This window comes from Ostrinia nubilalis, chromosome 1 (genome assembly GCF_963855985.1).
Source record: "Ostrinia nubilalis chromosome 1, ilOstNubi1.1, whole genome shotgun sequence".
Taxonomy (NCBI): Eukaryota; Metazoa; Arthropoda; class Insecta; order Lepidoptera; family Crambidae; genus Ostrinia; species Ostrinia nubilalis.
The window spans coordinates 10,771,009-10,787,384 of record NC_087088.1 but is presented as its reverse complement, the minus strand read 5'-3'; the positions used below and the strand labels follow the sequence as shown (position 1 = coordinate 10,787,384).

Below are 16,376 nucleotides of genomic sequence, written 5' to 3'. Positions count from 1 at the left end.
GCACGCGGATTTTTAGAGAGTTAAATCTTTTGGCCAATAGAAAACGTCATAATAGTTATTATATGAACTGGGATTGGTCAATGACTTTTGAAATTAAAATCCGATGGCCTGAAAAAATCGGTTTTCCAACAAACGTCAGTTACGCGCAAGGAGGTTTAGCTATTTATCCATCGAAGTTAATAAGGGAGAAGACATAAGACTAATTTTATTATTTGCCTGCCGCGACCCGGTTTTTACGAACAATGACGATGACGAACGATGAACCAGTAACGAGGAGCACACTTAGCAATGCTTCCAGGTTGCGCCTCGGTATCAATTAAGTAACATTTTCCGTTAAGTTTACTTTATGGCCAACTAAAGGACTTTTGCCGTCTCCATGGACAAACTCGAAGTATGATAACTACAGTCATTGTCAAAATTTTGCACTGCCATTGCCGCTGGATACCATATATCGCTACTATATTCATAGATAATAGACTTTCAGTTAATCGTCAAAATTGACATTGTTTTTTAAATAACAACAAATGGTATGAATTTTTAAATGTGATATTTTTATAAAGGTAAGTCCCCAAAACAACATTTGCTAGCCTATTTTCTTTCGTTGGCATCTAAGTTCCTGTTTTCTACATATACCTATGTTACTACTACCTATTGGATAAGTAACTAAGAACTTTGTCGTTTATTCCATGTGAACAAAATCCCTAAAAGCCCATTTGTAATAATATTCTTACTAAACACTGCTGAAAAAGGACTAAACTTCTGAGCTATGAACGTATAATCCAGTAGCATTAAGTAGGTAGGTACGTATAGCGACGTTGGAACTTGATATAGAAGTTAGCTGTTTTATATTTTTTTTCACAGCAGAAATCTTTATCTTTGATCTTAATATCTGATCGTACGTATTGTCTTTTAAAATATTACATTTGCCTAAATAAAAATAACCGACCTGCTGCTTATGTAAATTATAATTATTTATAACCCTACTTACAATGCATAACAATCATAATTAGGTATTATAACCCTACTTAACAATGCATAACAATCATAAGATAGTTTGGCGTATAAGTAGGTAGGTAGGTACTATCTAGGCCGAAGGTGGAAGCGATCGACCCGGAAATATTCTCAACCATCTCAACTATCATAATATGTATTTAGAACAGTCCCTCCTTACCAATGATATTATAGATAATACCATTGCTCCTTACCATCAATGCAATCGAGCAGACAAAGGACATTGATAAAAATCGCCCTAAGATTTTCAAAGACTTAGTATGTACCATAATTTTATGTATATTTTATTTATTTACTTGCAAGTGTCCAAACCTATCGGACAAGTTGCAGTTCGAAAAAATATTTTAAAAGTATTTAAACGAAATCAAAGTCACCGACATATTGACAGAGCAGAGACAGAGATGCGCTTTTTTAATTCGATTTAAGTAAATAATGGTATGATCGATTAGACTAGAGTCTAATCATTAGACCTTTAGACGGGCGCAGATCCGCCGCGCCCGCAGCGCTTCAGTGGATTATTGCATTTTATGTATATTTAATCACATTTATTTACCTACATTTACATATTTACTCTTTTCTTTAAGTGTAGACACTGTTTATGTATAAGTCCACTATTGCATGCCGTGGCAACCTATAATTAAGGCAGCACTTAGATTAAGTTAAATACGTTGTAAATATTGATTGTCTTCCAGTGTATGTCTTGTTGGTTGTCCTATTAAATAAATAAAATAAATATTTATAGCAACACAATGTTTAAAAATAAAATTTTTCAAAAACGATCAATTTAATCGATTATGTCTATTCTAAATGGACATCCCTATTTGTTAGTCAAATTGTCATTCACTCGCATCACCTTTTCTCTCTCACTCACTCTTGCTGTGTTGCTGTCTTGCTTGATCCTTCTTTGTGATTCGTTTGTGTTTTAGCTTTTATTTTCGGAACTTTATTAACTACAAACTTGGCTATTCAAACGGACTCTGATTGATTGCAATAACGACATACTCAGCCTGGGATTTACTGTTTTTGTGTGGCTCGGCCAAGGCTCGGCTGGTGGTTCTATGGTGTTAGAAAATGAGCAACTTAATTATACACAACAATGGGCAGCACCTCGATCGGTAAGTTAAGTACCTACATTTTGCTTTGCAATCTTATGAATAAGTACTAGCCTTGCCAAACTTCTGAATTGCCATTCTCATGGCGGGTTGTCTTGAAATGAATGTTCCGCTATTATCTGTGGTTCAACCCTGGACAGTGTGGACAGCCAGGCCCGATTCGATTGTAAGAAACTAGTCGATGGTACAGCGCAATGGAGGCATGAGCGAAACAACAATTATGTTGACAATCCAGCTGGTTTTGGTGTAAATCTAAGGAATTATTTACTTTGACACTATCTCCCTGCTCTCAATGAAAGCTTGTTTTGTTTTGTTTTTTGGAACTAAGACTACTAGATTATAATTTTTTGTAACTAAGTTTGTAACACGTCATAATTAATTATTATAACAACAATGCTTATTTACTAAAGCTGTTTAACCCTACCCTCTGACCCAAAATTCTACTAACAGCACATAATATTGAATTATCATTTTTTTTATGGTTTGCGGCTCAATTTATTCAACGCACAGGAGTATGTGTGGCATGGCATGCAATGAATCTATTTATTTTTACAGGTTACAGCTCATGATCTTATATGCACAACATGTTGGACCCAAGCCCAAGATACAACACAAATGCATCTACTTCAAATCTTAGCAGAAAATGTGTGCTTTGCAGTAGAACACTAGAGCCTAGAACACGTTCACATCAGCTCATGTCCCTGAGAACTAACACTCAACATCATATTAACATCAGGAACATAATTGTGGAACGACTAACTCCATTAGAGGTAATGCACGCTAAAGTCCTTATTTAATAAAATGTTATTGGCTATACAATCAGTCTAATTCTTGTAAAGTTATTGGTTTCTGTAAATTAATACTAAAATAAAATAATTTAAGTGCGGGACATTAAAAAACTGATAATTTTTTTAAACTTATTTCTAATTATTATTATTTTTAAACAGGTTACTGCAAATGACTACATCTGTGGGGCTTGTCACTCATTATTGCAAAGAGATACCACACCTACTTCACAAGACTCTCCAGATATGCCAACCGGTGCCCCGGTAGGTCACCAACAAGTTTGTGTTGGATGTGGTTGTTCATTATTGCGAACTTGAAGTCATTGTTTGGATACAGAGAATAATCAAGATATATTAAAAATTGTTCGAAATTGGATTCAACCCAGAGAGGTAAGAGCCCTGCCAGTTTTATAATACATAAAAATAATTATGCCGGTTTATTATAATAATAAAAAAGGTTTTTTCCGAATCAGCCTTCCCATCCTTCAACTCCTTCCATTGCTTTCAATCTGCCACTACTCTCATCCATACAGGTTATACAGGGTGGAAACGATAAGTGATCTCACTCGATTATTTCTAAACTACACAAGATATCGAAAAACTGGTTACTCATCCTGAAAGTGCTTCACGAGCTCTTTCTAACGGTATCAGTAAATAGTTACAGAATTAACTGGATCTATCCGAAAATTCAATGTTTTCAGCCTCCATACTAAATGTATGCCAGCCACACAATATTAAAAGTGTTATAGATCACTTATCGTTTCCACCCTGTATAATACAAATAGACTTATATTATTAAAATATTGCAATATTATTACTTACATAATATTAAACATAATTTTTACTATCATAAAGCCAGTTAAAAATTCCCTGAGCCAAATAAACTCAGTAAAGTTTTATTTATACTTCCTGCATAACAACAGACTACTCTTTTAAACTACCACTATTCTCACTCTCAATCCTCGTTCCTCATTCATCCCTTTCGTTTCCTCCATAGACCAATCATTCCTCATCATTCAGCGTTCAAATCATAAATTATCTTTCATCACTCATCTTACTATTCCGTTACACACAAAAGTCGTTAATCCTATATAAATATTGCTCTTCTTATTGTTGAACTGTGAATCTGATGTTTTATTTTATTTTCAGATTCGTCCTTCAGATCTTCTTTGCCATAGATACTATCAGAGAGCACGAATTACTACAGTTGGTGCTTATATAATGAAGCTGAGGACCGGTGATTCAGATGACAGAATAGCTACATTACTTGGCATTTCAAGGAGTACTCTTACAAAATATGTAATGAAAGCACGCAGTATGATGGAGGAACATTTCGTACCAGCACATTTAGGGTTACAACATATTAGTAGAGAGGAAGTAGCCCAAAGAAACCTTTATGTTCCAGTCTCTTTTCGGGAAGCCAGGAAACGATTTACCACAAAGAAAGGCTATTGGGGCATTTCACGCGAAGCGGACAGCGAAAATCAAGTCAGGTTTTGGATTTTGTTCATATTTGGATTAAATGTACTGCTATATGACCTGAATGGATGTGCATCATTATAATTTTTTTATGAAGCTTAGTTTATTTTTTATGAGCGTTCAAAAAATTGGTAAAATTTTAGGAACAGATTTTTCAGAAGCTATTACTGCTATTATTACATTTGATTAAAAATAAACTAACTATTGGACTTTTGAGAATAAATAACTGTGTTTCTTACTATTTACTACAAATTTGAAATTTCTTTTTTGTTCACATAGAAAACCGGAAGTAAAGTTTTAAAATCGAATTTTACAAAACTTCGGGATTTTTTAAAATTTTTATTTTTATTTTAAAATATACCTAGTAGTCTATGAATAACGTGTGTAAAGTTGTAGAATGGAGTCTGTATTGGTTTTTGATTTAGACGCAGTACAGTGCGAGCGCGCCGCAATGAGCGTCATACTGGCTATCGACATTTGGCTACTGTATAAAAAATATTTGTTCGAAAATAACTGAAACCTTAATATTGTTGCATGCATACTCTTAAACAATTATAATTTTGACTCGGCGAACTTTGTACCGCCTAAAAACAATGATTGTTGGCATTGAGATGGTATTACGTTGCAGACCACCCACAACTTATTGGATAAACTAATAAATTATTCTTCTCATTTAGGTAGTTGGCTAGCTACCTCCATATCAAATTTCATCAAAATCTGCCCAGCCGTTCTTGACTTATAAATCGTGTAACTAACACGACTTTGTTTTATGTATAAAACAAAGAACGGCTGAACAGATTTTAATGAAATTTGGCATGGAGATAGGTGGCACCCTGGACTAACATATCCCGACTACCCAAAAAGAAGGGTAATGTTTTAATAGTATTATCCAATAAGTTGTGGGTGGTCTGCAACGTAATACCATCTCAATGCCAACAATCATTGTTTTTAGGTGGTACAAAGTTCGCCGAGTCAAAGTTATAATTGTTTAAGAGTATGCATGCAACAATATTAAGGTTTCAGTTATTTTCGAACAAACAATTTTTATACACTAGCCAAATGTCGATAGCCAGTATGACGCTCATTGCGGCGCGCTCGCACTGTACTGCGTCTAAATCAAAAACCAATACAGACTCCATTCTACAACTTTACACACGTTATTTATAGACTACTAGGTATATTTTAAAATAAAAATAAAAATTTTAAAAAATCCCGAAGTTTTGTAAAATTCGATTTTAAAACTTTACTTCCGGTTTTCTATGTGAACAAAAAAGAAATTTCAAATTTGTAGTAAATAGTAAGAAACACAGTTATTTATTCTCAAAAGTCCAATAGTTAGTTTATTTTTAATCAAATGTAATAATAGCAGTAATAGCTTCTGAAAAATCTGTTCCTAAAATTTTACCAATTTTTTGAACGCTCATAAAAAATAAACTAAGCTTCATAAAAAAATTATAATGATGCACATCCATTCAGGTCATATAGCAGTACATTTAATCCAAATATGAACAAAATCCAAAACCTGACTTGATTTTCGCTGTCCGCTTCGCGTGAAATGCCCCTATTGTCATCATGGATGGTACATACATACATTTATGTGCAAAAAAGTAGCAATTATGCATACCAAAAAAAAAACTTATTCCCTATACAAATATCGGAATCTCGTTAAACCATTTATGGTACTTTGTTGTGATGGCGACATCATTGATGTATTGGGCCCATATTTAATAGAAAATGTAGAACATGACCATTAATAAATAATAAGTACTTACATACGTATTTTCATTTATACCTACATAACTGCCTACTTACCCTTGGGTCGGAATAAAGATATTTTTGGATTTAAATGTAAGTAAAATATATTAACTTCTTTTTAAAAAATGTTTGGCTTTTCCGTAGGCATTCCTATTTTTCCAATACGCAAAGTTCTATTTGCTGCTATTCATACGGTTTGACAAAGGGTTTCTTTATCGATCTACGATTTAAAGTGTAATTAAGACGTCTCTCCTACATATCTATACCTACTTATAATAAATCTGTAGAGAGGTCAATTCTGTACATGAAATATAATTTTCATAATAACTATCAGGGGGTGATACTGATGCCAAAAATGCAATCAGTAAAATTTTTGTCTGTCTGTCTGTCCGTCTGTATGTTCCTTATAGAAACAAAAACTACTCGACGGATTTTAACGAAACTTGGTACAATTATTCTTCATACTCCTGGGCAGGTTATAGTATACTTAGGAATTCTCACGGGAACAGGAATTAGCGGGAAAATCCTTTTGTATGAAAAATCTAAACCGCTTAAGTTAGACGCTTTAAATTTCGCACGTAGGTACTTTAGTAAACTAATTCCCACGGGAACGGGAATTCGCATTATTATACATATAATTCTTGACAATAAATAGTTTTATTAGCAACTAGCGGCCGCCCGCGACTTCGTACGCGTGGATCCCGTTTTACCCCCTTCATCTATCTTACGCGGTTTAGATTTTTTCGTTCAAATGTTTTTTCCCGTTCACGTGGGAATTTTGCAATATCCTGTTGTAACTAAGCTTTAAGTTTATTAAGATACCTACATGTCAAATTTCAAGCGTCTAACTAAAGCGGTTTAGATTTTTCATACAAAGGGATTTTCCCACGAATTCCAGTTCCCGTGGGAATTAGTTTACTAAAGTACCTACGTGCGAAATTTAAAGCGTCTAACTTAAGCGGTTTAGATTTTTCATACAAAAGGATTTTCCCGCTAATTCCTGTTCCCGTGGGAATTCCTAAGTATACTATAACCTGCCCAGGAGTATGAAGAATAATTGTACCAAGTTTCGTTAAAATCCGTCGAGTAGTTTTTGTTTCTATAAGGAACATACAGACAGACAGACAGACAAAAATTTTACTGATTGCATTTTTGGCATCAGTATCACCCCCTGATAGTTATTTTGAAAATATATTTCATGTACAGAGTTGACCTCTCTACAGATTTATTATAAGTAGGTACCTATAGAAGATAGAAAATGGAAATGTACTTCTGTTATGCTAATAACCTCAAAATCTGAAGCATTTTTCCTATTGTAACGAATCTCCCGCTTATCCGTGCTTTAAGTATCTACACTAATATTATAAAGAGGAAAACTTTGTTTGTTTGGTTGTAATGAATAGACTCAAAAACTATTGGACCGTTTTTATTAAATTCTTTCACCATTCGAAAGCTACATTATCCACGAGTAACAGGCTAAATTTTATTTTGGAAAATAATAGGGTTCCGTAAAATATGTAGGTACCTAATGTAGGCCACGCGCGCGAAGCCGCGAGCGAAAAGCTAGTGGAGTATAAGGTGACAATCGTTAAGTAATTTCACATATAAAAATCATTATTTCATTGCTTGGGGGTCTTGGGGCGAACGATGTATGGACGCAGAACAATATCCTTTATTTTCAAATTTAAGCAAAAAGCATTCTGTGGTTATAAAATACCTATGCTTATTTGCACCTAGTTTATCAATCACCATGTTAATTCCATGCTTTCTATCCAGTCGACTGCTCTAACGACAAGGGTGGGCAGTCGTTGAGATGACAGCGCGAAAATCGTCGGCATCCACTAATTATGACCCTTATGTACCACTATATTGACAAAGTTCTCCGTCTTCGTACGCGATATTGGAAATTTGGCATCTACCATCGGCTGATCTGACATTAGGCGTAGTCTGGCTTTGATATTCAATTTTCAACTGTATTACCTTGACAATCAGTTCAAAATTGATTACTAGAAAATTATTTGACAGACGATTTCTACTCTCGACAAATGCATTTGAATTAGCCCACTGTTTGCTAATGAGCTGTTCGCCAATTAAGCAGCGCTATCAATCTTCGTTGTATCAAACGTATAGCCTGACCAGGAACATAAAAACCCTGGCATAGAGGCGCATCAATTGCATTTGATAGTGCAACACTGAGTACAGTCGTACCTGTGTTAAATTAATAGGCTGACTTTATGTATCAGGATTCAGGATTACGGGCTAATTTAATATTTTCATAAATTAACGAAAACATATTATTATAGGTAATCTGGTTTAAATAAATTAAATTAAACCATCAATCGAGCTAGTAGGATTTATTTTATTATTCATCAATAATCAAATTCAGAACTTGAATATTCAACTGCAATGTCGGCTCATGAAGGCTTCAAACTCGGTACTTCTTTCCCAATTCCATAAAATTCAACCCTTAGAAAGTGACAAAAAACTTTAAAATAGGTAGTTGAAACAAACCACAGCTAATTTTCATAGTGGACTGTACTATACGATAAACATGTCAGTCAATTTGACACCCTTGTCGGAAAAATTATTCAATGAAAATATTGTCCGAACCCTTATTATTTCTCTTCGACAAATACTTGAATACATTGTGAACCACTTTTATTTCACGACTATAAAAAGATTTTAGCAATTTAATTCACAAAATCAATTGCGCACATTTAAAATAAAGTTTGTTTACACTTTGACAGCAATAGATTGACATGCAAGGTGACATGTCAATGAAGTTTTTAGTTATTGTTGCCATTAAAAGAAATTAGTACCATTAGATTTCCGCAACATGGCGAGGGTTTTTATGTTCCTGGTCAGGCTATAATTACTTAATCTTGCTAATTTGTTAAAGAGGTTAGTTTATAAGGACAGGCAAAAGGTTATTATGACCTCGTGATAGCATCATCTTGATTGTATAAAATAAAAACTTGTTTCGGTGTGAGTCGGTAGTGGATTTACGGCGCATAATGTACGTATCTTGGTTCATTGAGCGCTAGAAATGTCCTTGGCATATGTATGGTGTTTTGTATTGGGGGCACGCAGTCTGGCATGTTCGACGCATTCGTCGCAATAGCATACACACACGTAGAGGAGTGCCATCCCCTGATAATACTCTCAACCTGAATAAAACAGTTTGTTAATTACGATTAAGTACATACAGATTACAAAAATCTACAAATTTTGTTACGTGAATTTTGAAATTCTTTTTCACATTTCATTCTTTTTGTATGTTACCATTTTGTTTTGATTATGTTTCTTCTTTTCCCCTACCTACGGCTTATGTGACCAGACCTTTATCGTTTTTCTAAAAACCAACAACTTTTTTAATTAGGTACAAATAAACGAGCGTTTTTAAAACCAGCCAGTATTTTTAGAAACTTAGGTAGATTTTTTTTGTTATAAGAGAATCTTATTGTTGATATTATATAGATTTCTAATTCTGTTCTAGCAAGATATGCGGAAACATCATTAAAGAAAAGCCAGGTCTAGAAGATTAAATTATTTCATAAAACTGAAAAGGCAGTCTAAAATGTCACACAATGAAAATGCAGGCTGCGTTATGATAACTTTGTTCCTTCTTTTCGATTTGGTTTTCAAAATAATAGCCCCCATTCTTCTCTTTAATCAAATTTTAAGTTTTTTCCAAATAATTTTCGGAAACAATAGCATAAAATCCATTTCCAATGTAAAGAGAAGCTCATTCAAAGCATATGATAGGTACTCAGATAGCTGAGTAGCAAAATTTACGGCTCGATGGAATGAAATGGGTTTTTATTACAAAGGTGCCTTTCACATCGAGTTATCGAAAATATTGCATTGGTAGTCCTGAAAATATGCGACTAATGCTCGGAAAATAATCCGCTTCAAAATAATGAACTCGAGATATAATGAATATTATGACGAAGGAGTTTTCAGGTCTATTTTTAGAATTCCAATCCATTTCTAGGCAGAATTTCTAAAAGGGCCTTTATTCAGGGGGTGTGGGTTGCCCTTTGTTTTATTCATTAAAAGCTACAACACCCAAAGTAGACTCAAAGCAAGTTTCCAGAAATAGGCCAAATAAAGCACGTAATTTCTTTTGTAATTTACATAAGAAAGGTCTAGACCAAGAAATACCTATGTTTAAACTTTTCCATTATTATTTACTTTAACCACTGTTAGTTGAGTTTTCGTGTTGAAACTTTATCATTTAAGTAACTCGTAAACTTTTTGTTGTTTGGTACTGGTAAGGTTGTTTCAAATCTTTATAAAATAATATTTAGGAATCTATTTGTAGGCATTAATATTTGCTGTGCTGAGGCTGCGTGGAAAGAAGTTTGTTACTTCTTTATGCGAAAACTATGTAGGTATGTATGTACTAATAGACGTTGCTTACAGCTGTTACTAGTTTAAAATTAGGATAGCATATAGCCTTAGCATTTGTTAGGTTACTTTTTATCTACTCAGACGAAGTCACAGACAAAAGCTAGTGACAAATTAAAGCATTGCAACAAAGTAGTGTTACCCCACTTCTCGCGAATTGTTTTCGGTTATCTACTTATTCCATGAACAAACATTAGATCTCACGTTAACCACCTCGGCTAATGGGTCGTTATCGTTATACCGTTAATGTTAGATTTGGATAAAATATTGCGACTCTATTTGGACTGGTATTAAATTAAATATTAGGTAGAGCGTACTTGATATGTTCATGTGTAAAGGTATCTAAGAAACAAAAGATTCCTCGTTGGAAAACTTAATTACATACCGCGAAGTACTTTGTTTTTATATTATCAATTCTGAAGTCCTAATCCTGATTGATGTTTCAGTAAAAAAACTAATCTTAGCTGCTAATTATTTTGTTGGACAAATCCATGAGCTTTTAATTACTCGTAGCCCTAACTCGTAGCTACTAGATAATTATTAATAATGACACTTGCGTATTGAACTATCACTACCTCTAATTCCCAAGTAGCCGACGGGATGTAAATTTTTTTGGACATTCCTGTAGATAATTGTACATAAAAGGTTGAACTGTCAGCTTACTCACTCGATTAAAAAAGATATGAATGGCATTACAACTCAGGACTGACTGACTCATTTGTGCAATGCATTGTCATTCATTATTCAAACAATCTTTAAAGTATGTATCCAAGTTGTGATAATTTCATTACGGCTCTATTGGTTTTAGCCCGTGGCTTTTACTGCGTGAATTTTAACGAATCAAAAGGATCTTCATATCGCGTATTGCAGAATATCGTCATCAAAATAGCACACTAAAATAATTGGCCAATACTACTCACCCGAGTTAGAATATAACTTTTATCTTTATGGTCAGTTACTGATAGGGTTTATACGAATGTCTCTAGCAGCTGTTTTAAAGTTGTTGGCTATGCTAATATAATCCTTTAATCGCAAACATACGCGCTAGAACTGCGCGAATGTGCCTGACAGACGGTTTAATTGCACTCTTGTCTTAGCTCTTTAGGGTTGCCAAAATATCCTTAGAGTTTTATAAGACGTCCATACTAGTCCCAAAATACCAGCACGGGATATCGTATATAAACAAACTTAAATACTTCCACAAACTTGGGAACATATAAATAAATATTAAACTTATTCGTCCACACATCCTTCATGCATAGAAAATAATAAAAAATATTACAACCTACCTAACTTAATTATACTACTTATTTGAAAAACAAAATTGTGCCCATTTGTAAGTCGATTTACTTTTCCCTGAGCTAAAGTCGTGTCACGTCACTGCTAAGCTCAAGGCCCTACTTTTAGATTAGATAAAAATATGTTTATATCGCTCCGGAAAATTGCAAAAGTTGGCAACCTTGGCAATATCTGGGTGCATCTAGCGGCCCAGAGCTCCCTGATGTCATAAAACGGTGATGAAACAAGCGTCGCATACGATCACGTCCTGTCGCGTGACTAACCATGGAACGAATGCGCTAGATGATAAAGTGCCCCCAGATAAGAATAACCAAAGAACTTTTATTTCATTGCAATTTCAGATTTAATCTCAAATCACTAAGGTATCTAAACAAAGCTGCATTACAACAATACTTAACTTCTAGCTTATTAGCTCCATTAATTATAATACCCTAACCATGCCATAATTCGCCTAGTTTAAACTACATCAAGATTAAATATCTAAAACTATGCAACAGACATCTTAATCTTACAACAAATTATAATTAATTAGAACTAAATCAAAATTACGACGCTATTATAGTTACTCGTAATACCTACCCTAAATTCTGCTGTTCATAATTATTTTGGCATAATATTGTCAGACATAATCTGGTATTCGTATAATGACCGAGAGCGAAGAGATATCGCAACTTAATCCTGATTATAACGAATTTAAGCACAATAAATAACAAATATGATAATAGAGTATGGGTGTGGCTCGGCGTAGGTAGGCTTGAATCTAATATCATAACGGGCATTAAAACTATGGCAGGTAGTGGACGCAGTCACAACTTCGTTGCAAATGGTAGGCCCACAGCTCCTCATTTCACAAAATATGATGCTTGGAATGTTAGTATTCCAAGCATCATATTTTTAATTCAAAAGCAGCTTTGTTCGTCTAAACGAACAAAGCTGCTTTTGAATTTATCTGCTGAGTAAGACGGAATTACTTAGGCTGGGTTGCACCATCTTACTTCAAAGTTAGTTGGTGCAACTCAGCCTTAATATTAATCTTATAATGATTTCAACTGGAAAATAATTTGGATCTTATTTCCGCATATCCTTTTACAATATGTGTCTACAATTACAAACAGGGCAGATATGTACCATCCTAGACTGCATCCCACTTAACATCAGGTGCGATTGTGGTCAAATACCTGCCTAGTTATGCATAAAAAAAAATTCTTCATAAAAATTACTCTCCCTATTTCCTGAAAGTTCTTGTAAACACTCTCTTATCTAATGGCGTATAACTTAGTTTACATGGACCTATTAATTCTGTCTAAAGAGGTCCTACCTCTATCCCTTATTTTACGTCACACAGTGGACGTAGCGCTGCGGTCGCCTCGTGGAATGCAGCGCTGATGCAACGAACACCTGCGCGCGCGCCGCCAAGCGGTCTTCCATACGCAATTAATCTCACGTCAGGAATTTACTTATGCCTTAACAGATCTGATAGCGTATTTGGGCAAGGCCATATTGTTTGAACACATCGTGAATAAAGCAACACGTTAACGAATATGCAATTAGGTATTATTTATAGATACTATTTATTCCAAAATACCAACGCTAAGCAGGATTATAATCAGCTTACCCAAGATACCCAATTAGAATACTTGTTTCTAATTAAATACCGGTAAACAATGAGATTTGTTAAGTAAACCGTTAAGGAAATTTGAAGCGTATAAAGTAAATCAGTGGCTGTTTCTTGCACAAGCAACAATATCGAGTATCGATATCGAGTGATTTAATGGCGCATGGCGCATGCGGTGCGCGGGACCCGTTCACTATAAAATTGCCAATGACCGCATTTAGATAAAACGCAACGCGATCTAATCGCTGCAATCATTGAAGGTCTGAGGTCACTGCTCTACAGACACGATAGCTCTTACTTTTAATCGTATACGTAGTTATACTAATAAACAATTTAGTTACTTGAAAGTGTAGGCCTAACTGGCTGGAATAAAAAAAATATAACGGTGAAAAATTCTGGACAAAATGGAGTTAAAAAAAAATTTACATTAAAATTTATAGATAACTTGATTTTAAACTACTAAGCGGATTATCATGTTAATTGCATTGCCTGATAGAGCATAACTTAAATTAAAATATAGGGCACAGTTTAAGTGTTTAAAGTGGAACTGGAAAATTATTTCCACGCGTAGAGTCGACAGCATGTCATGCTAGGTACTTCAGTTGCAAAATAGACTCTACATAAGTCGTCGCAGTGTCAAGCTTGACTTGCCGTCGTCAGATTATTCCTAAAATATTCTCAAAACACTGACACATGCGTTTGTCGCGTGTTTAATGTAAAATTTTCTACAAATTTATTTCAGTTTAACGAGCGAGGTTACCCAACCAGTTTATTAAATGCGCATTGCAGTAAGTGCTTAATTTTCTTGCTAATTTAGAAACACGAACAAAGCATTCGGTTTACAATCAATTGATTGCTTTTTGGCGATATTATTCTAGCCAGTTAATGGAACAAACATCAATTTCGCTGAAAACGATCAGTTATCCATAACCCATTATAATAAGGGGTTCTAAGAAGAGTCGTCTTGCGTCAAAATTGAAATGTGTTTATTTATCATTATTATACTTATGAGGCAGGACATTAGTGTAAATAAAACATGAGCGATGGCCGGCCAAGTAAACATGGCACTGAACAACGTCAATTTACGTTTGCATCTAAAGGACTCTACACACCAAGCCCGCTGACAGCCGGCGGCTTGGTTTCGTGTCTGTGGCTTTAGTCGAAATAATCATGTCGACGACTAAACTTGTACTTTCTGTATGACTTTTGACAACTTCTCAAAAGTCGACGACTAATGTCGGTGGGTTCACGGGCTTGGTGTGTAGAGTTCTTAAGGAAACACGTTCTATTAAGTCGAAGCTCTCGTTATTATCTAGCTTTAAGACTACCGGTGGGGCACAAACCCCGTAATCAGTATTCTTAGAGCGCTATTTTATAAAATAACCCGCTTGACGTTTTGATTAAAATTTATGCCCCAAACAGCTGTTCGTAAAAATTATTAGCTGGCATTTCCTGTGTCACACTTTATGACGTTGCATAGCATCATATTGCGGTCGCTATTAAGAAAGGTAATACTCACGAGAATCTCCTCCGAAAGTTTGTTCCTTTTTACTGCTGATTGTGTGGGGAGCGCACCTGAGCTCACAGTTCCGCGATTGTTGCCGTTTATTTTACGTGTTCTGTAGTGCTGAAAAAATTTAAATTTTCGAAATACAACCAAGTGAGGAACAAGTGTTTTTGACACCAACATTCAGTCATTCCAATATTCTATACTAGCCGAGTGGAACTAAATGAACAGCTAACATTATTCACTCCAGCAGCATTTAACATTTACATAATTTATGCAACGATTTCTATCATAATAGCCACCAATCATTCAAAAAAATACTTTTTTATCCATATGCCCAAGCCCTGTATGGTATTGACTGTAGTTATCGGCACGTAACTTAAACTGTCTACCTACTCAAACATCCAAAAACTAATTCACGTAGGTATTTCATGTTGAATTAAACTCGCCTTATAAAGTTGCATCTTAGTCACCTGAGTCAGCTTCAGAATCGATTCGACACTCATCTCGAGATGTAAAACAGGCATTAAACTTAAGGTAAGTGCCCCCTACTTCGGTATATTAAGGCTCTTACGACTTTAACATTTTATTTAAAAATAACCGAGCACGATATCAGTATAAAAGCTTTTGTATGCTAAACTTTGGTCTTTTGACAGTAAGTTAATACATAATTAATAGTTATATAGTTTGAACTTTTTTTTATATTAATTGTTCTGCGGACCTCTTGTTTGGATCCTGTTTCGTGACAAAATTTTGCTCTGTTTCTAAGTTCGTGAACTCATGTCCCCTATTTCGGGATAAGGTTTTATGCATCCAGTTAGGATATTTTAATAATGATTAAGGGTTTAATAAATGTAAAAACGATAATAAAAATTTAGAATAAAATAATTATGTGAAATTGACGATATTACTTACCTGAAATATTCATAAGAAATAATGTGTCTAGCTAGTATAATATTTTGATTTGTTAATTCTAACAATATGTGAAAATATTTATATAACCATTAGAAATGTAGGGGGGGGGGGGAAACTTAACCCCCCCCCCTTCGTACCCATAAAATTTTGATTTGTTATTTCTAGCGATATGTGAAAATATTTATTTAACCATTAGAAATGTGGGGGGGACTCACCCCACCCCCCTTCGTACCCATAAAATTTTGATTTGTTATTTGTAACCCCCCCCCCCCCCTTCTCCCCATAATCCCACCCCTGGAGCTGTTTCAAGTGAGGGTAGCCCCCCCCCCTGAAAATAACCCCAGATACACCAATGACTCATAATAAAAAGTTAGTAATTAATTAATTTCTTAAGTAGGTAAGTATTAAAAACAAAAAAATATGTCGATTTCTTTGATGGTATGTGTCATAAAAGTACCTAACACCATACATTTATATAACACGAACTT

General features: G+C 34.7%; 1 protein-coding gene and 1 long non-coding RNA gene across 3 annotated transcripts in view; both read left to right on the top strand.

Annotated features, from left to right (window-relative positions):
* LOC135072048 (semaphorin-1A-like) overlaps positions 1-16,376 on the top strand; it is a 148,893-nt gene that overhangs the window by 33,446 nt on the left and 99,071 nt on the right. The gene's annotated exons all lie outside the window — the stretch shown is intronic.
* On the top strand, positions 1,900-4,357 carry LOC135075784 (uncharacterized). The gene is made up of 4 exons (XR_010258109.1): positions 1,900-2,126; positions 2,679-2,893; positions 3,071-3,298; positions 4,058-4,357. It is a non-coding gene; the product is annotated as an uncharacterized LOC135075784 (long non-coding RNA).